Source organism: Schistocerca piceifrons, chromosome 10 (assembly GCF_021461385.2).
Source record: "Schistocerca piceifrons isolate TAMUIC-IGC-003096 chromosome 10, iqSchPice1.1, whole genome shotgun sequence".
NCBI classification, from domain to species: Eukaryota; Metazoa; Arthropoda; class Insecta; order Orthoptera; family Acrididae; genus Schistocerca; species Schistocerca piceifrons.
In genome coordinates this window covers 117,106,078-117,130,292 of record NC_060147.1, presented here as the reverse complement: position 1 = coordinate 117,130,292, position 24,215 = coordinate 117,106,078, and positions in this window count along the sequence as shown.

The following is a 24,215-nucleotide window of genomic DNA, read 5'->3' as shown; positions in this document are numbered from 1 at the left end:
CATCCGCAAAGGGTCACGGTATGGTTTGGTGTGTCGTCAAAGCGGATCATTGGTTCGATAATCACCGAACGTCCTGCACACGATCACAGTATCTAGAGGTGCTGGAGCGGCACTTTGGCCAAGAAGCGGCCCGTGCCAAATGACTCGCCGCTACTGGTTCATGCAGGATGGACTCGTCCCCACAGAGCTGCTGACGTCTTCACGTGGCTAGGAACTACGTTTGGTGAGCGTTTGATTGCACTGGATGCACAGAAATTCACGGGGCACGAGATACTGAGGCCCCCATTCAGTCCAGACTTCAACCCATGGCACTACTACTTCCGGGGTTATATCAAAGACACAATCTGCAGAGATTCCCCTAAGTCAATGGAGCGTCTGAAATCGGCGATCGGAAGTGAGATGGATCCACTTGAGTCAGTCACACTCCATCGCGTTATGACAGTTTTGGAACCGGCTGTGTTCTACTGTTGCCGGGACGATAAACATTTCGAGCATCTCGTACATTAAATAATATTCATAATTGTATTCAGTATAACAAGGTTGATGAACTTCGATGTTTTCCACAATGATCTCTTACTTAGTATCATGTTTTTGGACACCCCCCCCCCCCCCTCTCCCGTACGAAAACTGAAGGGCAGTGTAGTAAGTTACGAGAGAATGGAAGCAAAAGTGAAGGACGATCAAGACACGGTGTTAGGACAATTCTAATACTTCTTGCAGGTCGACAAATCCTAAGGGTTTGGATACTATGATAAGGAAAAATCCAGTACGCCGCTCAGTAGAAGAGGAGTGGACACCTCTATGAAGTGCAATGACGAAAATTGGACAGTCAAACATGTACAAAGAAGGTAACTGCAAAGAAACCTTGGGCAGCAGAAATTCAGCGCCGAAAGAAGGGCAGCAGAAATGTTTCAATTCAGCGCCGAAAGAAGGAAATGCAGAAATGTTCACGGAATGATAGGAAGACAGTAACATAAATCACTTGGGAATGAAGTAAATAAGTACACGGCAGCTAAGGCGAAACTGGTAGAGGAAAAATGTGAAGAAATCTAAAAATCAGTGATCGTCGGAAGGAGTGATTCAACGTACAGGAAAGTCAACTATCGGTGTAAATGAAACGAAGGATGGCGACATTAAGAAATGGAAATTTCACTGTTAAGCGCAGACAAAAGCGCTCGTATGTGGAAAGGGGTAACCTACTTTGCCGAATTGGTAAATGCCGACGTGTATGTTCTGTGATTGGGCGTGAACAGCCAACACCTTATCGCCTACTACTTGTTTCGCCGTCCTTAAACTACTGTCCACAAACGATAACCAGAGCAGCATGTGTACAGCTAACTAGCTTCGTTGTTTCTCAGATGCTCGTTCTAATGCACCGCGACATCCGTCCTTTGGACAAACTCAAGTTTTGAGATTTTCTTATTTGTGGACCGTGTAGTCAGTAACTATTCCCATTTATCTGTTAGATTTTCTTTAGCGCGTCAAGTGCCCGCTAAGTCACTGCAAATTGTGATAGCGGATGGGGTGAAGGGGGGGGGGGGTGGAACAGGACGGAGGGACGAAGGATAACTGTAGAGCGCCCCTTCGATAGTACAAGTCATGGCGGACGGAGCCCACGGTGGGATTACGAAAGGACGTGGAAGGAAATAACTTGTGTCCTTTCCATAGGAACCATCCTGGAATGTACCTGGAACGATTTAGCTAACTCAAGGAAAACCTAAATTTGGATGGGCAGACGGGAATTCGAACCGGTACCCTACAAATGATGGTGCAGGAGTAGCAAGGCACTCACTGTGGAATGTAGCCTGCACATTAAACGTCATAGAACTCCGGAGAGGTCATAGGAACGAAACCTTTCTTCTCGTCGTGTCGTCCCCCCCCCCCCCTCTCTCTCTCTCTCTCTCTCTCTCTCTCTCTCTCTCTCTCTCTCTCTCTCTCTCTCTCTCTCTCTCGCAAATGAGACCTTCTCAAAATCACCTTCAATCACGGACAAACTGTGATCCCAGAATGGAATGCGGTAATAGTGCCTGTTCGCGTGCGTCCCCCGTCTCCACGCTTGCGAATGCGCTTTCTTTCTTCAGCTTACTCAAATTTGGAAGTCTACATTCTGCATAAAAAGTACGAAAGTATGGAGTATGGAGTATCAGATGAAACGGCGTGGACTGTGGATTTCTCCGTACCGAGGACACACAATGTTACCGTTGATAACAGTCATAGACAGATGTAGAAATAACTTCTAGTTTACCTCTGGGAAGTTGGCCGGCTTCCTTCCTGTTCATGTTGAATATTAACGATCTTAGACACTACCAACATCTCCGATTTAGTAGATAATGCATTTACCTAGAGAGAAGTACTGCCTGAAACAAGCAGCTTAAAATATTCAGTCAGATTTTTATAAGACTTTAAAGTGGTGCAAAAATTGTCGACTTCCTTTAAACGTTTACAAAAGAAACTGTACACTTCAGAAAACGAAGAGAATTAGTATACTACAACTATATAAGGGCTTATTTCAATAGTGGGACAAGTCCATTACCTCCACTTTTCTGTCTATAATGCTTCTGACAATGGTCCAAACAAACATGAAGAAAGGTTTATTTCTAGCAAGAAGCCATATGCCTGAATATTTCTGGTATCTCAACTGCAGATTTTTCAGCGCTCATTTAACTTTAGGGCTCTGTATCTCAGAATGAACAAAAGTGGACTTGTACCACTATTTAAGTAAGCCCTTCATATGATAATGGTGTTTCGTTTGTGGGGCGCTCGACTGCGTGGTTATCAGGTACAAATTCCCAATCTTTGCTCAGTCCAATCTCGACACTTTCATGAATGATGTTGAAATAATGACAACACAACCACCCAGTCACTTCGAGGCAGATACTACGACTATAATTCAGCGAGTCGCAACTGCAATCAAACTAGAATACCCGGAAGTAAAATCTTGCAGGAATATAAAATGGAATGGTCACAAATGTTCGGTCGTGGGTGAAGCAGGTGGTAGACTTCGGTTTATTGGTAGAATACTGAGGAAGTGGTGTCAGTCAACCTAAGAGATTGGTTACAAATCACTCGCGGGACCGGTTCTAGAGTGTTGCTGAAGTGTGTGGGACCTGTAAGAATTAGGACTAATGTTGAAACTTCCTGGCAGATTAAAACTGTGTGCCGGACCGAGACTCGAACTCGGGACCTTTGCCTTTCGCGGGCAAGTGCTCTACAATCTGAGCTACCCAAGCACGACTCACGCCCCGTCCTCACAGCTTTACGTCCGCCAGTATCCCGTCTCCTACCTTCCAAACTTTACAGAAGCTCTCCTGCGAACCATGCAAGACTAGCACTCCTGAAAGAAAGGATATTGCGGAGACATGGCGTAGCCACAGCCTGGGGGATGTTTCCAGAATGAGATTTTCACTCTGCAGCGGAGTGTGCGCTGATATGAAACTTCCCCAATATCCTTTCTTTCAGGAGTGCTAGTCTTGCATGGTTAGCAGGAGAGCTTCTGTAAAGTTTGGAAGGTAGGAGACGAGGTACTGGCGGAAGTAAAGCTGTGAGGAAGGGGCGTGAGTCGTGCTTGGGTAGCTCAGATTGTAGAGCACTTACCCGCGAAAGGCAAAGGTCCCGAGTTCGAGTCTTGGTCCGGCACACAGTTTTAATCTGCCAGGAAGTTTCATATCAGTGCACACTCCGCTGCAGAGTGACAATCTCATTCTGGACTAATGCTGGATGTTGAACGTATACAGAGAAGGTCAGCACGAACGGTCACAGGTATGTCTGGCTCATGGGAGAGTCAGATAATGAAACTGAACTGGTAGACTCTTCAAGATACATGCAAACTATTCCGAGTGAAGTTTCAATAACCGGCTTCAAATGATGAATCTGGACACATACTATAATCCCATACACTTATCAGTCCCGTAGGGATCGTGAGGGCAAGGTTAGATTTATTAAAGCACCCACAGAGGCCTTTAAACTGTCATTCTTCCCGCACTCCATATGTGAATGGACATGGAATGAGCCGAATAATTAGGACAGTCCAGACCCAGTTGTTTGGAGTATACATGTTGATCAGGGGCTCGTTGACGTCACAGGTTTTGTCGCAAGGTATCCGGCGGTTGATTTGCACGCTGATATCAGACGAGCGATCTATTTTGACCAGAAAGTCGCACAATTTAGACCCTACTGCCTGTTATATCCAACAGCAGTGCGCGTGTGGATATCGGCTGTTGGACACACGGACGCCACTTCTGACTTACGACCGCGCGCGGTAATTGCCCTGTTGTCGCCGGCGCCGTAAAGCACGCCGCGCCGCGCAGTGCTTTAAAAAGCAGACATCCATAACGTAGCAGGCAGCCAGCGAGCTCTAGGCGAGGACCGTTTATCGCGGCGTAAAATCCTCGGCGAGATTTATAAGCGCTGTCGATGGCGCGAGATTCAGCGCAGTCGGCAGCACGCGCACACCCAGGGCTCGGTGGCCCTACGCTGCTGCTGCTTCCGCCCGCGCGACCGCAGAATAATGCCGGGATTTTGGCAACCTCTCCCCTGCTAGCAGCCGCTCACTGCGATCTGGCCGACAGCGCGAAATACGAGCTCCCCCTCTATCGTCTGCCGACTACACACGCAGACCGGTACGAACAAAAATCCACATACAATCGACAGAGCATGAATCTGATCTCTGAAAGTGTATCCTCAGTCGTGAAATTATTCTCCAGAGCACTCCAGGAGCACTATATGATACTCTTCTCCCCCCCCCTCCCTCCCCATCCCTCTGCCGCTGTTTCATTCGTGAATGTCGCGTGGGAAGAATGATGGTCGGTAAGCTTCTGGAATGGCTCTGAATTCCCGAATTTTCTCGTGACGGTCGTTTCGCGAGATGTATGCGGAAGTAAAAATAAGAGCGTCGTCAGTCGAGTCTGGTAAATTTCCATGAAACAATGGGACATTTTTGTTGCGTCGTGATGCTCGCTGAGCACGATTATTCCAATGAAAGATGTCAACAATGTACGTCGAACAGTTCATCGCTGAGTGCCGTCTGAATTGGTCAGTGTGTCGACTGCGACTGGAACTGGAGAAAACGGAATTTCGTGCTGCTACTAAGCATTTTCATTTGAAGGGTTGGACTGCCTCACAAATCAGAACACAACTGGATGAAATGCACGTGGACTCTGCACCGTCATTACTTTCGATTCTACATCTACCGGCCATCCTGATTTAGGTTTTCCGTGATTTCCCTAAATCGCTCCAGGCAAATGCCGGGATGGTTCCTTTCAAAGGGCACGGCCGACTTCCTTCCCCATCCTCCCCTAATTCGATGAGACGGATGGCCTCGTTGTTTGGTCTCTTTCCCCAACACAACCAATCTACATCTACATTTATACCCCGCAAGCCAGCCAACGGTGTGTGGCGGAGGGCACCTTGCGTGCCACTGTCATTAGCTCCCTTTCCTGTTCCAGTAGCGTACGGTTCGCGGGAAGAACGACTGTCTGAAAGCCTCCGTGCGCTATCGAATCTCTCTAATTTTACATTCGTGATCTCTTCGGGAGGTGTAAGTAGGGGGAAGCAATATATTCGATACCTCATCCAGAAACGCACCCTCTCGAAACCTGGACAGCAAGCTACACCGCGATGCAGAGCGCCTCCCTTGCAGTCTGCCACTGGAGTTTGCTAAACATCTCCGTAATGCTATCACGCTTACCTAATAACCCTGTGACGAAACGCGCCGCTCTTCTTTGGATCTTTTCTATCTCCTCTGTCAACCTGACCTGGTACGGATACCACACTGATGAGCAATACTCAAGTATAGGTCTAACGAGTGTTTTGTGAGCCACCTCCTTTGTTGACGGACAACATTTTCTAAGGACTCAATGAATCTCAACCTGGCATCCGCCTTAACAACAATTAATTTCATATGATCAATCCACTTGAAATCGTTCCGTAGGCACACACTCAGATATTTTGCCGAGGTAACTACTACCAGTGTTCTGCTATCATATAATCATAGAATAAAGGATCCTGCTTTCTTTCGCAATCCATTACATTTGTTTATATTAAGAGTCAGTTGCCACTCCCTGCACCAAGTGGCTATCCGCTGCAGATCATCTTGCATTTCGCTGCAATTTTCTAATGCTGCAACTGACTGGATTAATGAATTTAAACGTTGTCGGACAAGCACCCAAGACTAAGTGCGCTCCGACCATCCGACTGAGGTCAGCACAGACGAAACCATCGTCAAAAACGTTATGTTAACACAAAACGGCCGAAGAAAAAAAAAAAAAAATTGACACTTGAGACTATAGGCATCTCCACCGAGGGAGTACATAATATCCTGCAAGCAGCATTGGCTTTGAAGAAGCTGTGTGCTGGGTGCGATTGCTCACAGTCGGCCGAAATAGTTTCCAGCACAACATTTGAGCACAATGTCTGGCGACGTGTAATCGCAATCCGCAGGACGTTTGCCGACGATTTGTGTCTGTTGATGAAACCTGGAGCCATTATTATCCCCCAGGATCGAAAAGCCAGTCGAAACAATGGCCACAGGCTGGTTAAAGTGCACCGAAGAAGGAAAACAATTTTATCACTGGTACGACGATGGTCACCGTTTTTTGTGATTCCCAAGGAATAATCTTCAGATTGCTTGGAAATTTCACACGATTATACTTCACTGTGGAATAGTTTGAAGCTTGAATTGGCTCAGAGACCAAGGTTGGGACAAGTAAGTTTTTTTTAGCGGGATAATTCACTGTCAGCCGGCCGCGGCGGTCTAGCGGTTCTAGGCGCTCAGTCCGGAACCGCGGGACTGCTACGGTCGCAGGTTCGAATCCTGCCTCGGGCATGGATGTGTGTGATGTCCTTCGGTTAGTCAGGTTTAAGTAGTTCTAAGTCTAGGGGACTGATGACCACAGATGTTAAGTCCCATAGTGCTCAGAGCCATTTGAACTATTTTTGAATTCACTGTCACACACATCTGCGATAAACGGCCAAAGAGCATGAAGGGTGGTAGGACGTCAGACGGGCCGACTTGGAGAAGGAGAGGCACTACAGGACATTTTAATTTCCACTGTCTATACTTTTACAAATAAATTTATAAAACTTTTTTAGCATGACCAGGAAGGATTCGGGATTCACGCCCATAGCAGTGGAAATTCAGAAAAGTAACAATTTTTTCTTATATCTGAAATTTTATCAGTTTTTCAGTTATTATTGGCTGCATTTGCTCAGAACTAGGAGAGATTTTTCGACGAATTTTGCACAGCACACGAACCATAGTTGCAGGTGCATGAAACACTAGAATTTTGAAAATCTATTAAAAACTGGTAAAAGTTGATATAATTAACTATAAAATTTGAGGTTTTTTCTAATCATGAAGTTTAAAATGTAACAGCTTATTCATTTTTTCATAAATTAAATAAATTCTGGAGTTTCATTCACCTGTAAGTATGGTTTGTATGCTGTGCAAAATTCATTGAAGAGTCTCTCCTACTTATGAAGACAAGTGTAACTATAGCAACAAATTCTGCCAACAGTAACTGAAAAATGATGAAATTTCACAGGTAAAAAAAAATATTTTGTCAAGTTTGTAAACTTCCACCGCTATGAGTGTGAATCCTGAATCCTTGCTGGTCATGGTGACAAAGTTTTATGAATTTATTTGTAAAAGTATAGACAGTGGAATTTAAAAGGTCCTGTGGTGCCTCTCCTGCTCCAAGTCGGCCCGTCTGACGGAACCAGTAATGCAGCGCATTGTGTCGTTAGGTTTTGTGCCTACCTTCTTCACATGTACACTTTCCAACCAGACAGGTGCACAGTACTCAGCAGCATAGTACGCAAGACTGATGGCAGTTAAAGCAGACAGTCAGCAGAGGTTCCTCAGGTGGTACCACTGAGCTTATATAGTATGTTGCTCCTTGCAGCAACTTTATGAGACAGCTTGGTGATGTGCTCTTTGTAGCTCAGGGTTCTGTCTAGAGTGATTCCGAGATATTTTGGGGAAGGATTGTACCTCAATATTTGTCTGTTGAGCAGAACTCTTTGTAGTTCGCAGCACATTTCGCTAGATGGACTTCAGTTTTTTTATGTGCTTGGGGACAATCTCCAGGTCTTAAAGTTGACATCTCCAGATCCTCCGTAAGAATTCGTTCACCATCTTCGAAATTATTGCTCTGTGCTACCAGCGCGATGTCTTCGGCATAGATGAATTTAATTCATATTGTGGTTGGTAAACTAACATATAAATTGAATAGTGATGGGGCTAAAACATATCCCTGTGGTAGTCCATTATTTAGATGGATGGTGATCTGTGCCGAAAGAGAACAAGGCTGGTGCACGCATAACTGTTTTGGAGCACACCGTTCATCGTACACTGTTGAACATGGAGCTCCGCAGCAGACTACTCCTACGTGTTTACATGTTGACCCAGCGACATTGTGAATTACGATGCATCTGGATTCGACCGTCCACCAACAGAAACGTTTTGGCTTTTTTGTGAATCACATTCTTGCCACACTAGGGCGATGGCTGAATTTCTCATTATGGGAGTATTCAAGAGCGATTTGTTTTAATTGTTAAAACAAGTCAGGTAGCCAAACTATTTTACATGCAAGATATTTATTCGAGATAAATTGTGCGATTTTGGCTTTTGAAGGTTTTTAACAAGGTCGATTGTCGTCTCCAAGAAACCCATGATCGAGATGAACGGCAGTGCTCCACGGACGTGGGTTGGTGGGAGTAGTACAAGGGGCGGTTGGGAAGTCCGTGCAAAAATAGAAACTTACGTGTTTGGGGTAAATCTTTTATTTTTCGACAGTCTCCTTTTAGAATTATACACTTCATCCAATGCTGTTCTAAATTGTTGATCCCTCCCGAATAATAGGAATTGTTTTAAGTCCGCAAAATATCTATTAGTTTCTGCAATCACCTCGTTTGAATAAAATCTGTCCCACCAGCCATTTCTTGAAATTGGCGAACAAATAGTAGCCAGAGGGAGCCTAGTCTGGAGAATAGGGGCGATGTGAAACGAGTTGGAATCCTATTTCCGTTAATTTTGCGACCACAACTCCTGAGGTGTGTGCTGGTGCATTGTCGTGACGGAAAAGAACTTTGTAGGCGGGCCAATCGCCGTCGTTTTTCTTGCAGCTCGATTTTCAAACGGTCCAGTACCGATGAATAATATGCACCTGTAATAGTTTTACCCTTTTCCGGATTGTCGATGAGGGTTATCCCTCACGAATCCACAAAGACAGTCGCCATAACCTTTCCGGCCGAAGGCATGGTCTTTTCCTCTTTTCGTGCAGATTCTCCCCTGGTAACCCATTGTTTAGATTGTTGTTTGGTCTCGGGAGTATAGTAATGTATCCATGTTTCATCTACAGAGATGAAAAGATGCTTAAAGTCCCGCGGATTCTTCCTGAACAGCTGCAAACCATCCTTGCAACACTTCACACGATTCCTTTTTTTGGTCAAGCGTGAGCAATCGCGGAACCCATCTTGCGGATAGATTTCTCGTGTCCAAATGTTTATGCAAAATGTTATGTACCCGTTCATTAGAGATGCCCACAGCACTAGCAATCTCACGCACCTTAACTCTTCTGTCATCCATCACCATATCATGGATTTTATCAATGATTTCTGGAGTCAGGGCTCTCAGAACGTTCAGCATCACTTGTGCCCATATGGCCACTCCGAAAATTGTTAAATCACTTATGAACCGTTCTAATCGAAGGTGCAGCCTCTGTAATGTTTACCAAGTTTCTCTTTCGTCTCCCGAAGCGTTTTGCCTTCCATAAAGTAATGTTTAACTACCACACGAAATTCTTTTTCGTCCACTTTTTGACAATCACTCGACTTCCTTGATTCACACGAATGCCAAACCCAAAGAAATAGACCAATATGGCTGAAACTTGGTGTGCCTTCTTTCCAAAGATGCTACTAACTAAACATGACCCCGATACGCGCCGGTGGTTCCATCTGACTTTTCAAACGAACCTCGTATTATCCTACTGGAGACTTGCGACAGTAATCAAAGACACACCTGCATCGCTTCATACTTTATGTCGTCCCCGATGGCGATATCATGTTTCAGCAGTACAATTGTCCGAGTCTCGGAGCAGAATTGTGGTACAGTGGTTTGAGGAACATTATAATGAACTCACGCTGATGTCTCAGTGACCGAATTCGCCTGATGTAAATCCTTTAACAACCATCTGGGTCGCTCTCTGGCGCCGTAACGGCGTACACAGATCAGAGGCCCGTTATTTTGGCGAATAACATGACCTGTGCGTAGACACCTAATGCCACATACCTCCACAAACCTACAAGCGAACTGTTGGAACCCTGATACGCAGTATCAGATACTTATTTCGTTTCAGAGATATCGAACAAGCTACTGAGAAGGTGGTCAACAATGTTTTCGTTGATCACTGTAGTCTGGGTAATTTGCGGGCTGTGAGTTATGGAGGCTCAGGAATATACACAGTTCGTAACTTTAATACTTGTCCTGCGGTGTTTAGGGAAACATTGTAGCTGTTTATAAGCAGATGACAGCATTTTAAATTTTTAAATTTGGGCACAATTATATGAAAACTGAAAATCAAATTTTTGTTGCTTCATGAAAGTCTGACATGCTCAGTGTTTTTTTGCCGAATAGCATTGCGTTATTATATCGCTCGCTAGTGCGTGGACAAGACGGTCAACGTTACTGCGCAATACGCAACAGTCCGCAGTGTCTTGCGCATTATGCAGCATTGTTCAACTGATACCTGTGTTGAGAGTTAGGGCCCTATTAGATGATCTGCCTGCTAATGGGCCTTAGTGACACTTTCGGGTTAGTAATACACAGTACATCAGCCAAAAAGGCGCAGAATACTTCAGAAACATGAAGGTGAAGTCAGAATGCAGGCTGTGATCTCGCTACAATCTGGCCGTCATGAGCTTAACAATCCTTTCCTCTATCCGCTACACTACAATGAACTGTTGTCAGTGACTTCGCCCATTTTCCGAGGATTTCAACCACCCGCACGTCTTTGACAGTAATAAGTAGTTGTGTGATGGACTGAACAGCAGGGACACGTGGAGGGCTCTAGAGTTGCTTCTTCTGGCATGCACACGGCACAACATAGCTGTTGGGTTGGGGACTGCATCGTTCGCTCTCGTATCGCTCAAACCAGAATGTCTCAACGATGCGAACTTCGTTATCAGTAGAATATAGGGGCCCAACTGAACTAAGTGTGAGTACGTGACTGTGCATCGACTTTCCTGAAATTCGAGGTAGCGATAAAAAAATAAAGGGTTCGAGACCGCCCTCTTGTCTCTCACAGCGCCTATGCTTCAGAGAGTACAAAGGCTTGTGCAATAGTCACTAAGAGCAAAAAGGTTCCGTAAGGCAAAAAAATCGTCTAGTCGCATATTTTTGCAGAGTGCTAAGATGGAGTGTCATGAAGAACATACTAAAAATCCTGAACACTGGGGTGTGAGCGTTGGGAACGGGTGGATTTGTTTTTCTCCAATAATCCGCAGAACTACGACTTCTAGCGAAAATGTTTCCCAGTTGTAAGGTGCCCCTTACGTGAGGAAGACATTTTTACCAGTTTTATTAAATGATGTCTCTCATTTATGTATTCACGATAGTTAGGAAGTGCTGTAGTCCGTAGCCGGCCATGAGTCAGAGCATTTCCCACGCTGGCTGGCCGACTAGGTGACGAAGCGACCGAATGTCGCGTGTATTGGGGCACGGCTGTGCGCTGGACCGCAGGAACAAGCGTCAGCCTGGGAAATATACGTGACGGGAAGTACCGCCATGTTGGCGCCAAATCACCGATTTTGTTTATATTTAATAATTAAAGTCATTTATGACAACATGAACGAGCCTCTGGATGTTTAAAACTATTTATCATAATTTTGCCTAGTTAAAATTCACACCCGTTCATTAACAAATGCATGTCTTAGTAAGTACGAACTTGATCGGAAATCCACGAAAGTAAGAGATACGGACTGCGCGCCAAAGTCGGCAGTCGGCGTTAAGAGCTGTTCCTGTCTTGTTCGATGGTAGCCATGCTCTCGGTTACGGGTAGTTTGTTAAATGAGTGTTTGATTATTGATCTAATAGGAATAGAAGTGCTATTACGGCATTTTGAATGTTAACTTCGAGTAAATAGATACCCCAAAGTTGATCGACAGCAGTTTCAGATAATTAGCGTTCATCGACAGAGACATCCAATGCGCCAATGAAGAATCTGCACGGGACGACATTTACGAGAGCTGCACCGCGTACAGGTAGGAGGAAATTCGACGACACGACCCACCAAGGCGGATCAAGGAAGTTCCGACTTATACTCGCAAATTCCGGGTGGAAATGCTAACCAGTTATACTGTACGTCTCATATACCACCCTCCACGGACTCGCGGCTAAGCTGAGTAATAACAGTATCAGTTTAGAAGCGAGGGGATCTTGCACAGTATAAAATTAAACTACATCAAATTTCCTACAAAATGGTGCCATTCATTTTTCTTTTTTTTTTCTCCACGACACCGATATCAGATCGCAGTACTTCCTTGGAATTTAGATACAACATTATATTTGAACACTTTGTTCGAGGTAATTCTAAGTCAGTGGCGGATTTAGAGCCAGAAAATGTATTTTTACGCAATCCTCCCGGACGTTACACAGTGAAAACCAAACAACGTTCAACAATGAACAATGCGAGTTATGTTTCTGATTTACTAAAAGATCTAAGTTTCCATTTTCTGCACTGGCAAGGTCTTCGTGTTGATTTTATGTGAAGTATTTTATGTTTTTTGGTTACAGCGTGTTTTTATATCGCTCAGTTTTGCATAAAATTCAATCTGGCAGTAGCGACACATGCCCTTAATATTTCCGGGAACTGATGTCAGCCGTCCTTCCAATTCAGGTTCTTTCTCCTCTTTTGGATTTGTGTAGCAGCTTTCTATCTCTGTATTTGAATACGCATGCCCACACCAGTTTCTTTGGCGCTTCAGTGTGTGTTCTGAAGAGAAGATTCATAAAGTAGTTGAACAAACGCGCTAGTTTAAAAAGTAGCCAGAAAAATCGCTGAATAAATGTAGTCGCTAAACAGTTTTAAAATGTCACTTTTTACGTCCAAATGTTGCTTAATCTGCTGACAAAGTCGCTAAATTGGCAACGCTGATCACGAAGCGAGAAGCTGAAAATTTTTCCCACGCCCGAGTGCCAGCTGACGCGTCAGCTGCTATCCAATGTGATGAAAGTTGTGACTGCCGATGGGCCTCAAGCTGCTTTTTCACGGGTTAACATTGCTGCTGTATGGACGCAGTACGACAGTACTGCAGTATGGCCGGGCAATATTGCCGTCAGATCGGACTGTTGTAGCTGCCTCGGTCTTATTGTTAATATATGCTTCCTCTCTCTTCTCAGTGTCAGTCTTGTTTCCCGTTTCTCACGCCTACAGCGCTGGGGTAGAATCCACGAGATAGACTGGTCGTGGTCCTTACGTCACAGCACGTGACTAGGGTCTTGTTTGAACAGGACTATTTGTTCGAAAAGTTTGCGTCACAGTTCGGGACATCTCGGGTTCTCTTCGATCTAGTGACTTGTTTGTACCATCGCAACGATTTGTCTGCATTTTAATGCACTACGGATTTTAATAACAAAAGTAACTGTTAAACACGGACTGAAATGTTCTCTAGCATGCAGGTCATGCACAACAACGATGACTAATGAGTGAAAGACTCAAATCATGGTTCTGTCCAATTCTCGAGAATTCTTTCGCCCCGCAGTGTAGTGACGTCTGTTGGTACTATCTCCGAAACATATCTTGTCATCCTAATTCATTCTCACGATGAAAATTACAGTCACTTTATTATGATTTGTTTAGTTCGTTGGGCATTTAATTCTGATTGTCTCGATTGGTTCATCTGAATGCTGCCGTCTTTTTTTCAAACAGACTAAAGTCTGTTAACTTCTTTCCGTTATTCTAATGTGAGACAGGGATTCAGTTGCATAATTGCAACCTCCACGGTTTATCACTACCGCCTCTTAAATAATTACCATCTCTATCAGGATATTACATTGGGTTCAGTCAATTAACACTTTTTGGAGGACAATATTTTAGTCTGTTTCCTATACTTAAAGATCAGCAGAAATGTTCATCCACCTCCACATACCGATTCTGTACGAAAACTCTTACTGTAAATTTGTTCAAAAGCAGCGGTAGTTTGTGAGGCGGTTGGATTTAATACTATTTCCTCCAGTGTTTCACGAAATTGGAGAATTAACAAGTCCTATAACTTAATGTTGTGGCTAAAAAGTAGTTTCTGGTGTATTCCTTGCACTCGCGTCGCGCGAGTCAAATGTCACGCTATTGATCGATTAAGCTCGATACTGTACCGAAAGTTGCGGCGTGCCGGGATGTGTCGAGCCCGTTCCAACGCGAATATCGTTTGCCCAGCCCTACACGTCACACTGCAGTTCTTACGAATGACAGCAGTCGTCTCAGGCGGGGATCGATTAACTATTTCACACGAGTTAGTAGTTCTTAACGGGACGGTTAAGTGCATGCACAAGCTCTCGACAGCACACGACAAAGTGAAGACCTTCAGTGAGTACCTTTTCGATTAAAATTTGTTTTCCGTGGGCCTGTACGGAGCCGAGCGTTCGCGAAGAGCAGCAGCTAATTTGTGTGACGTCACAAATTCGTTGGGGAAGCCTCCGATTCTCTTGGGCTACGGCTGGAAATCACGTAAGCTGTGTGAGCTACAGGAATGCAAGAGAGTGAAATCTTAGAAAGGGCATTCTCGCTGTTACCGCTATAGAAGACAATCTGCAATACCGGGCGAAGTTTTTTTCTTTTTTCCTACATAGGTGTCAATTTGTGGTAAGACACCCTCGTCCATAACAGAAAACCGTTCCGATACCTCTGACAGTGGAATCCATGCACTGGTACTGTTGTTGCTGAAATTGCTCGGTAGCAAATTCCGGGTGAAAATAAGGCCCGAAACAAGCAAAAAGAATTAGGAGCTATGGGCACCTGTTTAAAGTTTCAGAAGCAGTTCCTTTACTTAAAACGGACAGATCCACAACGCCGATTTATATTTTTGTAGGCAACGCTTTCTTATGTGGAATGCAAATGGAAGGAGTTACTCACTTTCACTAGTCACTTTAGTTGGTTTTTTGACGCGGGGAGGGGGATTCCGACCAAACAGTGAGGTTATCGGTCCCATCGGATTTGGGAAGGAAGTGGGAGGAAGTCGGTCTGCACCGTCACAGAAACCATACCAGCATTTATCTGAAGAGATTTTGGGGAAATCACGAGTAACCAAATTCAGGATGGCCGGACGTGGCTTTGTACCGTTGTCTTCCCGAATGAGAGTCCATCATAACGAATATGCCACCTCGCTCGCTAATTACTGTAGTGCACTTTGTGGCCAGATTTTAATGTGCCCGTAATAATCGTCATTGACTCATTCAGGTGTACGTCCAGCTTTCTCGTGTGGGCACTGTGTTGCCACACTTGAGCACAGTATTCGGCAACTGTGTACACACTTGCAATTATATCAAAGTAGTCAGTAATATTAAGTTAGTGATTTTCACAATTTAAAAATGTGTGCAACTTGTGCCAAAACGTCAAACTAAAGTGTATGTAAATACGTAACTAGAAATACATGTAAAATTAAACTTCATGTACTTAATGTTTGCTGTTGTTGCCGTACGACAAATTTGTGGCCAGTGTGTGGCTCGTGTGCACATTTCTAGTACAGCAATGTATTGCCGCCATCATTTCCGAGCAACAGTGGCCAGAATTTTTCATTAACATGTGGCTGCAATTCTTATGGGTGGGAATGTTGTGGGCAACTTCGCAGGCTACACAGTCAACAATAAACAATTTTTATTGCCCATGAAAGTGTGCCTTAAGACGATCTTACATTACACAAGTTTACAAAAATGACAACCAAATGACTAAACAACACACTAACCCTGTAGCGACCACTGCAATGGACAGTTCTCATTGGTCGTTATTGGGGCGTTTGGAATGTCCCCAGTATAGAAATAGACGCAGTCACTGTAGCCGACGTGCCCCCCTCCTGCTGCTGCTCCTTGGTAGTTCCTTCTGAACCCTTAGGACTCAAATGTAAAGGCGTGGGAAACAGTGGTAGCTAAGATGGCGAGCATGAAGAAAAATAGACCGCCAGTGTCCAATCTACTCTTGGCTGTTTCTATGGGCGAACACTGATATTGTTGAATAATTTTACGTAAGTTGCAGATGTTGCTGTAGCGATCTCATATTTCGTAAAAAATATTTGGCAGCCAATGTGGCGTGTCGTAATATATTTTATTTCTTCAATGACCAGTTTCGATAGACTCTGGCTGTTACCTTCCGATCTGCATGTGCCAGGAGGAAAACCATTAATGTGACAGTTCGCGCCTGTACATCTAGTATACAATTAAGAGCGCAATAAGCAGATATCGGAATGTTTTTTACATTACCTGGAAATAATGTATACAACTCGCACAACCACAGTCTACTTATTGTACAAAGGTACCACATTGGCTTGTCAAATATGTTGTTGTTGTTGTTGTTGTTTTCAGTCCTGAGACTGGTTTGATGCAGCTCTCCATGCTATTCTATCCTGTGCAAGCTTCTTCATCTCCCAGTACCTACTGCAACCTACATCCTTCTGAATCTGCTTAGTGTATTCATCTCTTGGTCTCCCTCTACGATTTTTACCCTCCACGCTGCCCTCCAATGCTAAATTTGTGATCCCTTGATGCCTCAAAACATGTCCTACCAACAGATCCCTTCTTCTAGTCAAGTTGTGCCACAAACTTCTCTTCTCCCCAATCCTATTCAATACCTCCTCATTAGTTACGTGTCAAATATATAAGCCAGTAAGTAAGTCCAATGCAGCAACAGTTCTATAAATATAGTAGTGTACGATCTAGCTGTTCGGTGATTCAAGTTTGAATCTGGAGTCTTCGCCCTACGTTGTGATATTACATAAATGCTTATGTTTTCTGTTAGGCCGATAGATAAGTTTTTTCCCATTATATACTAACCATTTCTATGTTATGTTTGTAACGAGTACAATCTTATTTCAAATATGTAATTGATGCACTGCCTCACAAATTTTTAACTTTAAAACAATCCTTCAGGATACGAATAATGCAAAATTGTAACAGTCGTTACATTCATTGATTTCAAAAATTCCTGCGATTCTGTAGACGTAGTATTCCAAATACAACGAAGCAGGTATGGACAAAAACACAAAGCAATTAGGCGACCAGACACTCACGGAAACAATTTCAAAAGTTTATTTCTTATGTAAAGTTTCTTCAGAATTAATATACGTGTTCGGCAAGGCGGTGCGCTGTCACCAATGTGTAGGACAAGGTCATGAGAGAGAGGGATGTAGAATTTCAATAGAGAAACATTTAAGCAATGAGGAGGAGGAGAAGAAGAAGAAGAAGAAAAGGAGGAGCCGAGGTGAAACTTCTCACTTTAGCTGACGATACTGCAATTATTTCGAAGGGCAAAACAGATGCAAAGATAATCATAGACACATGTCACGAGAAACATCAGAGGAGGTGAAATGTTTTACCACTCGTGAGGATGGTTACAATCAAATGCATTAGACAACATCACAAGTAAAGAAAGATCTAAGAAAATGGAAGTAGCATACAGTCTCACCCAAAACGGATATAATGTATTATTGTCATCGTTCACGGCAAAAATTAAACACTACGCAACAGTGATTATACGGGGTAAAATTTACGGTCAGCGTGCCTAAAACTCTAAGAAAGGAGTACGAAAACAACTGCAAAAGAAAGGAAAATACTCAGGAAAATTTTAGTTCCACAAACGAACACCACACACACAAAGTGAACTAAGATGAGAAATGAAGATTTTCGCCGAAATAATCACAGACACAATAAGCATTAGGGAATTAAAGTTTTACTACCATATTTACATATTCAATGACAGTACGCTAATGAAAAATTTTAGTATCATTTGGAGATCAACACCATGGGATGACTGGCAAGAAGGAATTCGAGAAAACTTGATCTCACAGACGACACCATGAATGGCACAGAAAATTTAAATTTCAGCCTGCTGATCAATACTGCAAAATTTCATGTCCAATAATAAAAACCAGAACCTAGGGGAGTGACGCCAACTGTACGTAAACCGTCTATGAAGTTCTGGGAAAATAAGAACAGAAAGACTGGATCTTAGTCTTAGGCTCTAAGCGGTCTATGATTGGCCAAATGGTGTAATAAAAAAATCTAACAGGTCTGGAAAACACGTTTCCCCAGTATGTGGTATTACAACTGAGTACGTGAACACCTAATAACGGAGTCGCCGAGGGTCTGAAGTGCAGATATGCACGTAAGGCGAAACACTTTACCGAGAGTGTTCCCAATGGCAGCCGTTAATGTGAAGGCAGGTTTTAGTACAGCTGAATGATGCCTCGGCACGTTCAAAAATGTGAAACATGAACCAAATCTACTGACAGCCATCCACAATTCGTTGCTGGAGTTCATCGAGACTATGAACATGCCTGGAATACACCACAGACTTAAGAAAACCGCCACAGAAAATATCCAGTGGGTTGAAGTCGGGGGACCTGGCAGGCTACGGGCGAGCGCGTCTAGTAGTGCACCTGTTGTCGAAAGTTGACGCTACGTATTTCCGAACAGCCACATCGAAGTGCGGCTGTGCAGCACAAAGCATGCACCACATGAGCGTTCTTTCACCATAAAAAATAGGAGCCAAAACGTAGCCTTTGACTTTGAAGTCTTGTAACACCGTGGTTTAACAGTGCAATTCGGAGAATGCTCAGCGAGCAAAGATAGTTGCACTCGCGGTACAAGAAATATCGGGAGAATGAGGACAGGCAAAAGTTAGTAGAGATTCGTGCTGCTGTAAAAAGAGCGATGCGCGAAGTATACAACCACTACCAACCGTCATACTTTAGCAAAAGATCTTGCTGAAAACCCAAGGAAACGAAAGCTGAAATTTTAAATTTAGCATTTGAGAAATCTTGCATGCAGGAGGATCGTACAAACATACCGCCGTTTGGGTCTCTTACAGATTCCCGTATGGAGGACATACTGATAGACATCCCTGGGGTTGTGAAGCAGCTGAATGAGTTGAAAATAAATAATCACCAGATCCTGATGGGATTCCAATCTGGTTTTACAGAGAGTACTCTACTGCATTGGCTCCTTACTTAGCTTGCATTTATCGCGAATCTCTTGCCCAACTTGAAGTTCAGAGCGACTGGAAAAAAGCGCAGGTGACGCCTGTATAAAAGAAGGGTAGAAGGACGGATACTCAAAATTACAGACCAATAATCTTAACATCGGTTTGTTGCAGGATTCTCGAACATGTTCTCAGTTCGAATATAATGAATTTCCTTTAGACAGAGAAGTTCCTGTCCATGGATCAGCACGGCTTTAGAAAGCATCGCTCCTGCGAAACGCAACTCGCCCTTTTTTCACATGATATCTTGCGAACCATGGACGAAGGGTATCAGACGGATGCTATATTCCTTGACTTCCGGAAAGCGTTTTACTCGGTGCCCCACTGCAGACTCCTAACTAAGGTACGAGCATATGGGATTGGTTCCCAAGTATGTGAGTGCGTCGAAGACTTCTTGAGTAATAGAACCCAGTACGTTGTCCTCGATGGTGACTGTTCATCGGAGGTGAGGGTATCATCTGGAGTGCCCCAGGGAAGTGTGGTAGGTCCGATGTTGTTTTCTATCTACATAAATGATCTTTTGGATAGGGTGGATAGCAATGTGCGGCTGTTTGCTGATGATGCTGTGGTGTACGGGAAGGTGTCATCGTTGACTGACTGTAGGAGGATACAACATGACTTGGACAGGATTTGTGATTGGTGTAAAGAATGGCAGCTAACTCCAAATATAGATAAACGTTAATGCAGATGAATAAGAAAAAGAATCCTGTAATGTTTGAATACTCCAATAGTAGTGTAGCGCTCGACACAGTCACGTCGATTAAATATTTGGGCGTAACACTGCAGAGCGATATGAAGTGGGACAAGCATGTAATGGCAGTTGTGGGGAAGGCGGATAGTCGTCTTCGGTTCATTGGTAGAATATTGGGAAGATGTGGTTCATCTGTAAAGGAGACCACTTATAAAACACTAATACGACCTATTCTTGAGTACTGCTCTAGCGTTTAGGATCCCTATCAGGTCGGATTGAAGGAGGATATAGAAGCAATCCAGAGGCGGGCTGCTAAATTTGTTACTGGTAGGTTTGATCACGCGAGTATTAAGGAAATGCTACAGGAACTCTGAGAGTAGTCTCTGCAGGAAAGGGGGGGGGGGGGGCGTTCTTTTCGTGAATCGCTACTGAGGAAATTTAGAGAACCAGCATTTGAGGCTGACTGCAGTACAATTTTACTGCCGCCAACTATATTTCGCGGAAAGACCACAAAGATAAGAGAGATTAGGGCTCGTACAGAGGCATATAGGCCGTCATTTTTCCCTCGTTATGTTTGGTAGTGGAACAGGGAGAGAAGGTGCTATTCGTGGTACGAGGTACCTCCGCCACGCACCCTATGGTGGATTGTGGGGAGTGTATGCAGTTTTAGACATACGTCGTATCGGGGAAACCAATAGTTTCCAGACTTGTAGCGTTTACGCCACATAACTGGACACATTTAATACATTTTGTTGCTAGGTTTTAAGACAGGAAGATCTTATTACGGGAGGCTATCGCGTATACAAATGGAACTGCAGACTCTTCGAATGACGCGCCAGATGGTCGCATACCGTGAGAACAGACGAGCGAGGAAAAGCCGTATCGTACTGGAGCAGAGAGGGACAATAGGGATTCATCTACCACGCCTAGGCGCCAAGAAACCAATCTTTTCTTACTCACATTTGCTGTATAAACTTTAGCATACATCTCCTATCGTTCATGTTACTTGCACTGAGAACTCGTTAAGATTAAGTTCAGTATCACTCAATTAATTATCGTCTTGCTTATTGGTGCGGCGGATGGGTCAAGTGCCCCTCAGAGGGCAAGCGGCAAACCCTAAAGGTAAGTCACTACCAGTCTACGATAACTTATCTATACCGCTGGATGGGAAATTTTCCTTCACTTGTTGAAAGCAGCTTTTGCCTGGTGGATTCAGGTTACAATATCATTCCGCGAGATTTCGTCTGATGGAATTTTACTCCATAGGTAGGGAAGGATTCAACTGTCTCCAGTCGCTCACTTAAGTGGGCTCACCACTAAGAATTATGTTTCACCTTTATTGATTTTCATATTATACGAAAAGCTGAGCGGTGGTTTTCGTCTATGCCAGCATCGCATCTAATTGTTCTGCATCTTACCTTAACATTATAATATCAGCAGCAAATCTTAGCTTGTACGTTTCCTTATCACCATAATTTTAATTCCTCCTGTAACTCCTGGTTTCTCCCTGAACTTTATATACTGCCTTCTGAATGTATTTACAGAACACAGGATAGGTGAGAGCATCTCCGTCGTACACACTGCCTAATAGTGGCGGCTGCTTCTTGTTCTCCACACCTCACTGACTCTCCTCTATACAGTTTGTGAATTACTCTTCTGTCTTTATACTTTATGCCAGTCTCGCTCAGCATCTCTGTGCTGCGAAACAGTTCTATAATGTTCACATCTGGAGATTCATTCTCTCATATTGGCAAAGTGAGATTTTTTAAAGTCTGTTGGGAGTTTCCCTCTTTCGTACGTAACGTGAATAAGGTGGAAGAGTTCTTGATGTAGCTGTTCGCCTGCAGCCTTGAGTTCTGCTACTGTACCATCAAATCCAGTAGCTTTCCCCAGGTTTTAGCTTCCGACTGCAAGTTCGAACTCATCGCGCAAGATACAGACTCCCTTCTCTTCCGGATCGATTTCCTCAGCTGTCGTAATCGATTGTTAGTGAAACCTGATTTTTCGAGGGAAGAGATGGCGGTCTTAATGTAGTTAAAGAAATAAAAAATCATTAAAATGAAAACATTTATGCGTGGACCTCAATTTTCCTACTCCAATTTACGTACGGTAACTAGTTTCGGTTACTTTTCACGCCCTCTTCAGAGCGTAAAAGCGGTGAATATGAACTAGAAAGCATCGTTAGCTGTAGCAATGCAGAGTCATGCGTTCGTGAATTAAAGACAATGACAGTACGTATTTGAAAAACGTCACCGGGAGCAAGTCCGGGTGTTGATCGTGATCTCGCAGAATGGCGATAATAATGAAGGAAAATGGCCAGTTGCGTTGGTAAAAATTATATCGAAAGCTAATTATTTGTAATTATACAACAGGTATTATTGTCAACAGTATGTGCTATGGCTCCAAAAATTGTCAGTTTTTCTGTAGCTGTAACCCCTGGTTTACATGTAACTGATCCCACATAGCCAATAAAATAGTCATCGTTATGAAGTGTACACAGTTTGAAAGTGAGATGCAGTAAGCTCATAAGCCTGACATGACACGCCAAAACTGACTCATTCTTTTGTAAGACGGCATTGTATGACTAAATCAGTGTCTTACTGGTAACGGCATTTCAGCCTTGGGTTGGGAAAAACCGACCGGCTAAAGCCGATAGGTATCTAGTTCGGAATAACCAATATTTTTCCATAATTTCTCTCGTCTCGCTTCTAACAGGCTTTTTACTAACAACCAAGTAAAGAATGTGTTATGAATTAGCCATAGCAGCAGTGTTAAATTTTTAATAAAGTTTTTTTAGAAAGGAATACTTTTTATTTGGAAATTTGCATTGGTTGGAGATAGCAATCAGTGCCACTTTACTAAAAATGACGACAGAAACGAGCAACAAAAACATGTCACAACAAACGCACACGCACAGCAGTACTGTTTTTATAATTTACTATTAGGACAATGCCTGCCAACGTATGCATGATGTCGCACTCGTGTGGTCAGCAAGATCCGCCGATCTGCCCCTGATAGAACACGTGTGAGACCAGCTGGAACGTGGACTCCGTCCCGGTGACAGTGTACAGGAAATGAAGGGCCAGTTACGACAGTTGTGGTCCGGCTTACCTCAGTAGATGGTACAACGGTTTCATGACACCCTTCCCCCCTGTAACAGTGCATCCATCCACGCCAGAGAGAGGAGCCATGGTCATAATTAGATGACTTACTGCAAAGCTCTTCGTAAAATTGGCTAAATTTTGAAATCACCGAAACAATATCAGAACCACTCTCACCCCGTGAAGTTTCCTTTTATTTTTTCCCTTCTTGTTACTTTACTTTTCCCTGCCAGAAAGGGTTAATCACTTCGTACAGAAATAGGAGATAATATTCCAGAATGAGTTTTCATCCAGCAGCTGACCGCGCGCTGGTTCGAAACTTCCTGGCGGATAAAATCTGTGCTGGACTGGGACTCAAACCTGAGAGCTGTTTTGCTTTCAAGGCAAATGGCGTACCGACTGATCACGACTCGCGACCCAACTGCACAGCTTTATTTCCGCCAGTACGTCCGAATTCCACATCCAGGCTGTGGGCAAACCAACGTCTGAGCAATGTCCTTTCTTCGCAGAGTGATAGTCTTGCAAGTTTCGCGGAAGAACTTGCGTGAAGTTTGGAAGGTGGGAGACGAGGTACTGGCGGAAGTACAGCTGTTAGGTCGGGTCCTGCGTCGGTAGAACACGTGCTTCTGTAAGGCAAAAGGCCCCACGTTTGAGTCCCACTCCGGCACTCACTCACTCTTAATCTGCCAGAAAGTTTCGTAAGATACTGCTAAAGCAAAATACATAGCACACTACATCCATTCGTTAAGTAATCAGTTTGTAGCTGTTTTGTACTTGAAAATTAGTTTCTTTTGTGATGCTACTGTCGCAATGTTACGTCACTATCGCATGTAGCTATGCGATATCCCATCTCGCAGTTATCTAGTGAGTATTCTGGAGCACTGCCTGAGAAATCAGTCCCGCACTCACCACAGTGGGCTGTGTGCCGCCCGAAGCGTCTCTGCAGCCCATTTTCAGCAGAAAGACTGCCACTTAATTTCATTAGGTGAAGCAGGCCTACTCTGGAAAGAGTGAGCAGTTAGTGAAATTCTGGCGACCTCCCACCCTGGGGCTATGGAACGCCGGCCTGGCATCTGAACCCCTGGGACCACTGTACACCGCGGTAGCCTCTCCGTCCTCAAAGAATAATTGAATGAGTTTCCTTTCTACGAGATTTCAGACGTAAAGACACCGCAGCATCAC